Source organism: Triticum dicoccoides, chromosome 3B, assembly GCF_002162155.2.
Source record: "Triticum dicoccoides isolate Atlit2015 ecotype Zavitan chromosome 3B, WEW_v2.0, whole genome shotgun sequence".
Lineage (NCBI taxonomy): Eukaryota > Viridiplantae > Streptophyta > Magnoliopsida > Poales > Poaceae > Triticum > Triticum dicoccoides.
Genome location: NC_041385.1, coordinates 781,150,437 through 781,160,112, shown reverse-complemented (window position 1 = coordinate 781,160,112; position 9,676 = coordinate 781,150,437). Strand labels below are relative to the sequence as shown.

The window sequence follows — 9,676 nt, the reverse complement described above, 5'->3', positions numbered from 1 at the left end:
CCCCCCCATTAGATTACTCCAGCGTCAAATATTGGTAGAAAGAAAAGGCCCGTGTGGAAAAAGCCCACTAGAATAGAAGCGGAAGCGGCCGATCAGCCGATGGGAATTGGCTTAGTCCCCTAGCTGGCTAGCTTCCATCATAATTACATGGGATTAGTCGCCGCCGCCGTTCCAGTTTTCGACGCCCTCGCCTCTGTATATGTAGTCTGTACTCTGTTCGTCTCTTGCCCTTCTCGCCCAGTCGCCTCGCCTCCTTCTCGCCTGTCCTGCTTGGCTGCTTCTCGCCGACGCCCAGTTGCCTCGCCTCTTGCTCTGCGCGGCTGCGCCTCTGCCTGTGCTCGGCTGCTCCCAGGACGTAGGCCTGCTGCTCTTGAGTTTGCGATCAGACGATTTGATTCACATATTCAGGTATTTTTGGCTGCTGCACTTGTCAAGTTCTTCCCGCTTCAACCAATGAACGAGCAAGTCAGATTCTCATCCACCTATTCTCAACTTTTGTATCAGTGATTCACACATTCAGTGTCGAATACTTGAATTGATGGGAGAGCTTGATACAGGCAGAGGGCAAAACCAAATAGGAACCTTACAGAGACCAGGAGACACAAGATGGAGTTCACACTATAAGTCCATACGGAGCTTAAAGAAGATGTTTGCTGCTACAGTTGCCGTCTTAAGAGGTATAGCAAGTGACCGTTCAGTCTCAAAATATTCTCGTGGTGATGCCGTTGGATCCCTGAAAATTGTCCTATCATTTGATTTCGTGTTCATTCTACATCTGATGGAAAAGATTATGAAGATCACTGATGTGTTGTGTCAGAAACTCCAATACAAATCTTTGGATATTTTAAATGCCATGGATTCTGTTTCTAACACAAAGGTCCTACTTGGTGAGCTAAGGGAACATGGTTGGGAATCTCTTTTAGAGGAGGTCAAATCTTTTTGCGTGAAGCATGAGATTGATATCCCAGATTTGGACCGCAAGTATGTTTTTCTACTCTCAAAAATTACTTCACTGATATTAAGTTATATATTGGTTGCTTTTTATATTGAGAATTTAGCTGACTTTGTAATGAAATTAGGTATGTTGATGTTACCAAATCTCGGAATAAGCATGACAACACAACAACGCTCCACCACTACAAAGTTGATGTTTTCAGTGTTGCAATTGATCAACAGTTGAGTGAACTGAATGATCGATTCAGTACACAAGCAACTGAGCTCCTTACTCTCTGTTCATCATTGGATCCAAGGCATGAATCTTTTGATATCCCAAAGATAAGCACTCTTGCAGAAAAATTCTATCCCGCTGATTTTTCAAGTCAAGAATTAGCCCAGTTGGAAAGTCAGCTACCTCATTTTCAGCTAGATGTGTGCAACCATCCAGAACTGATGACCTTGCCATCTATTGCTGATTTAACAAAAGGACTAGTTAAAACAGGAAAAGCTTCTTCATATCCAATGGTTGACAGGTTGTTGCGACTAGTTATCACTCTCCCAGTCTCAACGGCAACTGCAGAGCGGGCTTTTTCGGCTATGAAAATTTTCAAGACGCGTCTTCGAAGTAAAATGGGAGATGATTTGCTTGGCCATTGCATGATAATTTACATAGAAAAAAAATTAGCAGCTAAGATATCTTCTGATGAAATTATTAATATTTTCGATCTTATTGGCAATCGTAGAGGCCACTTTAAATTAATAGAAATGTAAGGATATTATGTCACTTCAACAAAACCTTGTTCTATATGATTATTTTTGTACTGGATTTTTTTCTTTGCTTGGTTTGCCTTGGCCCCCCCCCCCCATGTCCAAATCCTGGCTCCGCCCCTGGCCTTGACGTCGTGCCCGGATGACTGGTGATGATAACTTAGAAAACACTAGCAAGTCAGAATCCTCGAGCAAACATCATCCCACACGTATGCCTGCATCGGCCGCCCGCCACCACCATATATGAGCTTTGCAAATCTAGCATCCTCACTCGCAGCCTGACCTGCTCGAACCAATGGCAGCCAAAATGAGGCAACCCGAACCCCTCCACTGTCTCCTCCTCACGGTCGCCTCGCTCTGCGCGCTGGCGCGCACGGTGGTGGCGGGCGACGTCGGCGGCATGCCGCTGGTCACCGCAGTCACCAAGGACCCGACCACCTCGCTATACACCGCGCCGCTCAGGGACACCCGCCCGCTGGTCCTCGACCTCTCCGGCCCCTTGGTCTGGACCACCTGCGACGGGCCCTCCCATGACACGCTCGACTGCAGCAGCGACGCCTGCACGCGCGCGCAGCGGTTCCAGCTGCCCAACTGCCCGCAGAGCGGCTACGGCGAGCACGACGCCCGCAACCGCTGCCAGTGCACCGCGCACCCGCACAACCCCGTCTCCGGCGACACCGCGTCGGGGAACGTGACGCGCGTCACACTCTCCGCGAACGCCACTGACGGGAAGAACCCTCTGTATGAGGTGTCGTTCACCGCCGTGGCATCCTGCGCGCCGGGATCGCTCCTGGCCAAGCTACCGGCGGGGGCGGCCGGCGTCGCACACTACCGGAAAAGGGCTCTAAGCCGACAACCAAATGTATGCCGACGGCCCCAGTCGGCCTAATCCGAGCTATGCCGACAGCTAGGTCCTGGCCGTCGGCGTACAATGGCCGTCGGGCTATCCCCGTCTACGCCGACAGCAGCTGTCGGCACATCTCAGCCGTCGGCTTATCCTAGACTACGCCTACAGCTGCCGTCGGCATATATAGGCCGTCGGCATAGATGCGGGCCCGCTGACAACGGTGATCACGGCCGGCTAACGACATCTAATCTATGCCGACGGTCGAGACGGGTGGCCATCGGCATAGATACGGGTGACACGTCACCGATCCAGAGCGCACCGACCAGGACCTATGCTGACGGCAGCCGTCGGCATAGATGACATGTCATCGATCCGCGGCGCCGTCCATCTGCCCTGGCTGCAGCTATGCCGACAGCTTTGCCGTCGGCATAGTTTTTTTTCCTTTTTTTCATATAGTATTATTATTATTATTAAGCATACAGTATGTGTTAATAAGCATACATATAGTATGTGTTAATAAGCATATAGTATGTTAATAAGCATATAGTATGTGTTAATAAGCATACATATAGTTTTTTTTCTTCACTGTTTTCTTTATTATTATTATTTAACTAACTTACATATAGTATGTGTTAATAAGCATACATACATTATTTTTCGGTTCTGACAGAGCGGTGTGACCCCCCTCACGAACGGTGCCGCCGCCAGCCGGGAACTGGAATGGGGAACAGCCGCATCGGGTTGATACGAAGGGGACTTTGCTCCAAGTGTTTATATATATCAGATGACCTAGCACAACCGGGTGGTGTTATGGCATGTCCAAGAGGCGGCACGCATCTCCAGGGTGTGGCGCCGTCCGCGCCGGCACCTGGAGGGGGGGGGAACGGACGCGTCGGGTCTACATGGAGTGGATGTATCTGTGGGCTTGGCCCGGATGTTGCTCCCGGGTGTCCCTATGGGCGGACCTGACACAACCGGGTGGAGAGGTCCACTGGTCAAAGCCCATCCATGGGAAGTCAAAGGGCTAGATCTCATGGTCAACCGCTCCAGGGTTAGGCGGGACGGGGGCCCTTGGGGGTAGCAATGCCACCGGAGCGTCGTACCGGGCCCTCATACATGCAGGGTGGTGTTATGGCATGTCCGAAGAGGCAGCACGCATCTCCGGGATGTGGCCCCGTCACGGACGGCGCCGCCGCCGGCACCTAGAGGGGGGTGGGGAACGGACGCGTCGGGTCTACATGGAGTGGATGTATCACTAGTAGAAAACCACCCATTAGTCCCGGTTCGTAAGGGCCTTTAGTCCCGGTTCATGAACCAGGACTAATGGGTCGTTACTAATACCTCCACCCATTAGTCCCGGTTCAATCCAAAACCGGGACCAATGTGCCTCCACGTGGCTCTGTGCGCCCACCCCAGTCAGGGGGCCTTTGGTCCCGGTTGGTGGCACCAACCGGGACCAAAATGCATCCACGCGTCAGCATTCCAGTTGCTGGGGTTTTTGTGTTTTTTTAAAGGAGGGGAGGTTGGGGGTTTTGGGGGGTTAATTTAATTAGGTGTTTCATATACTGTGTTAGCTAGCTAATTAATAGAGAGAAGTGTCCTCTCTTATGTCCGTGCTTGGACGCTACATACTATATATACATAAGTGATCGAGAGAACCATTCAGTACAGAAGTTCGTCATGCATACCGAGAGAAGTGATCAATCGACCTCTCCTTCTCCGAGAGGTTGGTTGAACAACAAGTTTTCGTATCATGTATCCGACGCTACTGGCTACATACATGTACAATATGTATAAGATCTCTTAATTACAAACCCCTAGCTAGCATTTGAAATCAATTTCCACATGGTATTCTCCGGATTTACCGATGATGTGGTCAAGAAAGAATCCCGCCAATTCCTCTTGAATTGCTTTCATGCGATCTGGTTCTAGGAGTTCATTCCGCATCTGCCACGTCTAATTTGAAGAAGGGGGTTAATTAATACATATATATGAATGAAACTCAACAGAAATGATGGTGTAATAAAATGAAATTGTGAATATTATTGCTTACGCACTTCATTTTGTCTTTGAGAGTAGCCCCGCTTGTTTTTCAAAGTCGCGGTGTGGATGAACTCGCACACGTAGTATCCACAGAAATCATTCCCTTCCTCCTGCCACAAGCACTTTACAAGAAATAGAGGTCAATCAAACTGATAATGAAGCATTATAAATTGTATTGATGAAAGTATAGCTATATATAGAATCAACGGGAGATGCGTGCAACTAGCTAGCCAGTAGTACTTACTTTCGGGTATGTATATCGCAGCTCCTTCGGCAGTCCCGGAGCTTCTGCGGTGAACTGTTTCCAAACCCTGCAAGACAAAGAAGATAATTATTATTACTTGAGATATCAGGAAATGAACAAAAAGTTACCGATATGGTGCGATAATTATGATCGATTGAACTTACTTGCTGAGCATTTCAGTCATGTCTGCATAGTTTTTGGGATCTTTCCGTCTCGAGTCTAAGACGGTTACTAGTCCACGCTCAAGCTTAATCTCCAGAAGAATATAGTGGTACCTGCGCACACATGCATAACTCATCAATTACATTACTATAACCTCGCTTGAGTAATAAGGGAAACCGAATATGCACACGACAGTAACACTCACGGGCCGTTGTAAGGAAAGAGTATGGTATCTTTGTTTTGATTTTTTATCAACGATCATAGCAAGTTGTCCTCGGCCTCTTTGACGTTCTTTTCAACCAGAAATACATCTATGATATTTGTGTTAATGAACCCAATATCACAAATTTCTTGTTTTTTGCACTCGACGATCTTCAATCTGCATAATATATTGAGGATAATTAATTATAAATACATGCATGCAATGAAAGAGCCGAGCTATATATAGAGACTTAATGACAGAAATAGTACTTACAGGCAGTAGCAAAAGACCATTAATTTATCGAGGGCCTTTTGATTGAAGAACTCGAAGAACTCCTCAAATGGAACAGTCAACAGATCATTTCCAACGAGATCGTGCTCCTCTTTAATATGCAGATACAAAGCATTCTTACCATTAGACTCTCTGCAGGTTTCCATGTACCAATTATGGAATCTTCGCATCATTGTTGTCAGAGATTTTTCATCTTTGACGAGAGGCTTCCCGTACTCGTATCTGTGTCCGTCCACCTTCAAGAAATCAGGAAGTGCATCGTCAGGCAGGTAATCGTCAAGATTGCCATAACCGGCCACCGTCCCCGGAGCATTAGACACATTGAGCGGGGGGCACGATTGCTGTGCTTGTTCGCCGAGCTGGGCAATTTTTTCCCCTTTGCTCGTTGTTTTGACCTTTTAGCACTGACAGTAGTTCCCGACCGCTGGGCTTGGAGATATGTCTGTTCAGTAATGCGCTCATAGTTGGTTCTCAGCAGAGACTTTGGTGGTTTCCTCAGGGCATCGATAGTGCGCTTTGCTTTCACCGGATCTACCTTCTCCTCCGGAGGTGGATGTCTCTTTGCTTTCACCCCTTCAAAGAACTCCTTCACGTGGGCCTGCACAATCGTATCGTTTTCCTCCTCGGACCTCTCATACGGTAACTTCTCTAGAGGCTTGAGAGATGATGGACCGTATTTGTATTGCCTCCCGCCTCTGGTTGTGCTGCTAGACGCCGGAGCAGACGGAGAGGTTGCGGCGTCTGTCTTCTTTCGTGCTTGCTTACGAGGCGGAGGAGAAGGAGTACGACGCGCCAGAGCAGCCGGGGCGGCGGCGGATCTCTTCCGCCCTTGCTGGCGAGGCGGAGAAGGAGGATGCTGATGGCTGCTCGGGAGCGCCGGCGCAGGCGGAGAAGGAGGCGGAGTGCCGCCATGCGCCAGAGAAGGAGGCGGAGTGCCACCACGTGTGCCCTGATCGTCACTCGCCGGAGGAGGAGGCGGTGGAGGAGGCGGAGTGCCCTGACTCCCCGGAGCAGGAGGAGGAGGCGGAGGCGTCCAGTTCAGAAGGTTGATGAGCTCCTTCTTCCATAGGCATGGAGTCTTCAGAGCAGAACCCAACCTAGTCTCGCCTTCACCGGTAGGGTGGTCAAGCACGAGGTCCTCAAATCCCTCCGTTATTTCATCCACCATCACCTTAGCATATCCTTTTGAAATCGGCTGGCAGTGATAAGTTGTGCCGGGTCCACTAGGATAAACTTGGCCAACAGCCGCCTTGACCTTCAAATTCATCCATCGCGCCATCATGTGGCAATTTTGAGACTCTGTGATACCATCCACGGGATAGCTGGCAGCAGCCTTCAAGACATGCTCCGGCTGAAGCAGCTCGGTGGAAGCCACGCTGCTTCTCCGCTGAGATGGCGTGGTAGCTTCGGGGGAAGCTTCGGCATGTCGTTTGTTGCGATCTGCTGCTTCTCGTTCCTCTTCTCGATCCTCTAGCCCCATTACCCTTCCAAGCAGTGCCTGCATTTGGTCCTGCTCCAGTTTCTTCCTCCTCTCGTGGGTTTTGTAACCCCCTGCGTCCGGAAAACCAACCTTCCACGAAATGGAGCCTGGCGTGCCTCGTGTCCGTCCAGGGTGCTCAGGATTCCCAAGGGCCATTGTGAGCTTGTCCTTCTCCCTGTTTGGAAGGAACGTCCCTCGCTACGCTGCATCGATATAGTGTCGAAGGTTCTTGACTGGTGTTTGCAGTTTCTCGTCCGTCCACTGACACTTCCCTATTACAGGGTCCAAGGTTCCGCCAGCCCCGAAGAACCAAGTCCGGCAACGGTCTGGCCAGCGCATTGTCTCTGGTTCGATCCCTTTTTCAAGCAGATCATGCTCAGCCTTGGACCACTTAGGCCGGGCTTTGAGGTAGCCACCTGACCCCGTGCGATGGTGAAGCTTCTTCTTCGCAGCATTTTTCCTGTTTGTCTCCGATATCTTCTTACTCTTTTCCGATGTCTTGTGGGCCACAAATGCGGGCCAGTGATCTTTGATCTTCTCATATTTGCCGATTCTGGTGTCTTTTTTCCTTGACAAACTGGTTCAACTCTTTCCTCCACCTCGTCATTAGGCCTGCCATCTTCTTAAGAGCACAATACTTGATTAATTTCTCTTTAACTGGCTTCTTCGGATCCTCCTCTGGCGGTAGGGTGAAATTTGCCTTCAGCTCCGTCCAAAGATCTTCTTTCTGCATATCATTGACATAAGACACCTCGGTGTCTTCATCCTTAGCAGGCTTATACCATTGCTGGATGCTGATCGGGATCCTGTCCCTAACAAGAACCCCGCACTGAGCAGAAAATGCCTTCCTTGTCCGGATGGGTTCAATCGGTTCGCCGTCGGGCGCGATTTCTATGATATCAAACTTTTCATCGGAGCTCAACTTTTTCTTCGGGCCTCGTCTCCTTACCGAAGTTGTGCTCGATCCGGAGGGCTAGAAATTATAAGGAAGAAACACGACAGTAATTAATATGTGTACATATACCAAAACAATGGATGCATCAATTAACTAGTCAGCATAGGCTTAACTAATATATATATACCTGGCCGGACTCGGTTCGGTGACCGGAGCAGTCAGCACGGTCTCCTTCGTCTTGTACCTCCATTGTGTCACCGGAGCCATCATGAACATAGTCGTCCTCTTGTACCGGCATTAATGGGTCGAAGCCACCATCATAAACATAACCCTCTTCTTCATCTAGCTGACCAACGGTGTCGAGGAGAAATGACGCAACATCATCACTTGATCCATTTGCGATTATGTCCCCCAACATCGCTTCTGTTTCTTCGTCTCGGGAGTGCTCCATAGTTTCTGCAAATATTTACAACATGTCAATTATTATTCAAACATGGTACAGATGGATATATATATATATATATTAGTGGCAAACGTAGAACTAGCTAGCTAATCACAATAAGGAATCATGTTAGTGGTCTCGACATCAAGGGTTTGGGGTGGCCTCGATGATAACGCTCTTTTAACTTGATAAATTTGGGTGGCCTCGAGAGAGTTAATTTGTCGGGTAGGGGCGCGGCGGGAGGGGGTAGGAGACCAACATCGTTTTCTCTCTAGGGTTTGGGTGTCCTCGAGAGTTTTGGTCGAGCAAGAGGGCCAAGGGGGGTGCTGCAGTTGTATAAGTTATCACGGTCGAGAGGGGGTATATATATATATCGACCACCCCTCATGTCGAAGTTATCTAGAGGGGGTTATATCGACAACGACGCGACATACATATACATGGGAAAATAATGTTATCAGGAAGGGGGTATCGGTACCACCCCCTAGCTCGTGTTGAAGTTTCTTCTTTCTCCTCTATTCCTTTCTTTCTTCTCCTCTTCTTTTTCTTCTTCTCCCTCGAGAAAGGAAAATAACTAAGGAAAAGGAAGAAAAGGGAAAAAGGAAGAAGGAAGAAGAAGAAAAAAAAGAGGAGAAGAAGAAAGGAATAGAGGAGAAAGAAAGAAGAAAAAATAGAATTTCTTCTTTCTCCTCTATTCCTTTCTTCTTCTCCTCTTCTTTTTCTTTTTTTCCCCTTCTTATTTATTTCTCCTCTTCTTCCTCTCCTCTTATTCTCCTTTCTTCCTCTTCTTATTTTCCTTTTTCCTCTCATTCTTTTAGTATTGCTTGTTTTAAAAAAAACGTTCAAATAGAAAATTTCGAAAAAAAAACAAAGGTTTTGCCTAATGCATTGTTCATATGAATATACAAACATTTGCATATTATACAATAATTAATATCACCAATAGATACAATAAATACAGAGTGACGAAGAGCCAATAGATACAAAAAATCTATGAACAGAAAAAAAACAAAAAACATGAACAATAAATACACATATGAACAATAAATACATATATGAACAAAAACATGCTCTGAACAATTTTTGAACATTACATACACATAGCCACATACATACACATATACATTATATATATATATGAACAAAAAAATTAAACTAATAAAAATGAAAAAAACAGAGCCGCATGTATATATATAGCCACATACATACACATATATATACATTGAACAAAAAAATTAAACTAATAAAAATGAAAAAAAACAGAGCCGGTGCGGCGCGGCGGCTCACAGCGGTGGCGGCGCGCGGGGGCGGGCGACGGCGACGGGGCAGGGGCTCGGGGCGCGGCGCGCGGGGGCGGGCGACGGCG

General features: G+C 47.9%; 1 pseudogene; it reads left to right on the top strand.

Moving 5' to 3' along the window:
• Positions 1–1,999: 1,999 nt before the first annotated feature.
• The window catches only part of LOC119280019, a 28,908-nt pseudogene continuing 21,231 nt past the window's right edge, over positions 2,000–9,676 (top strand).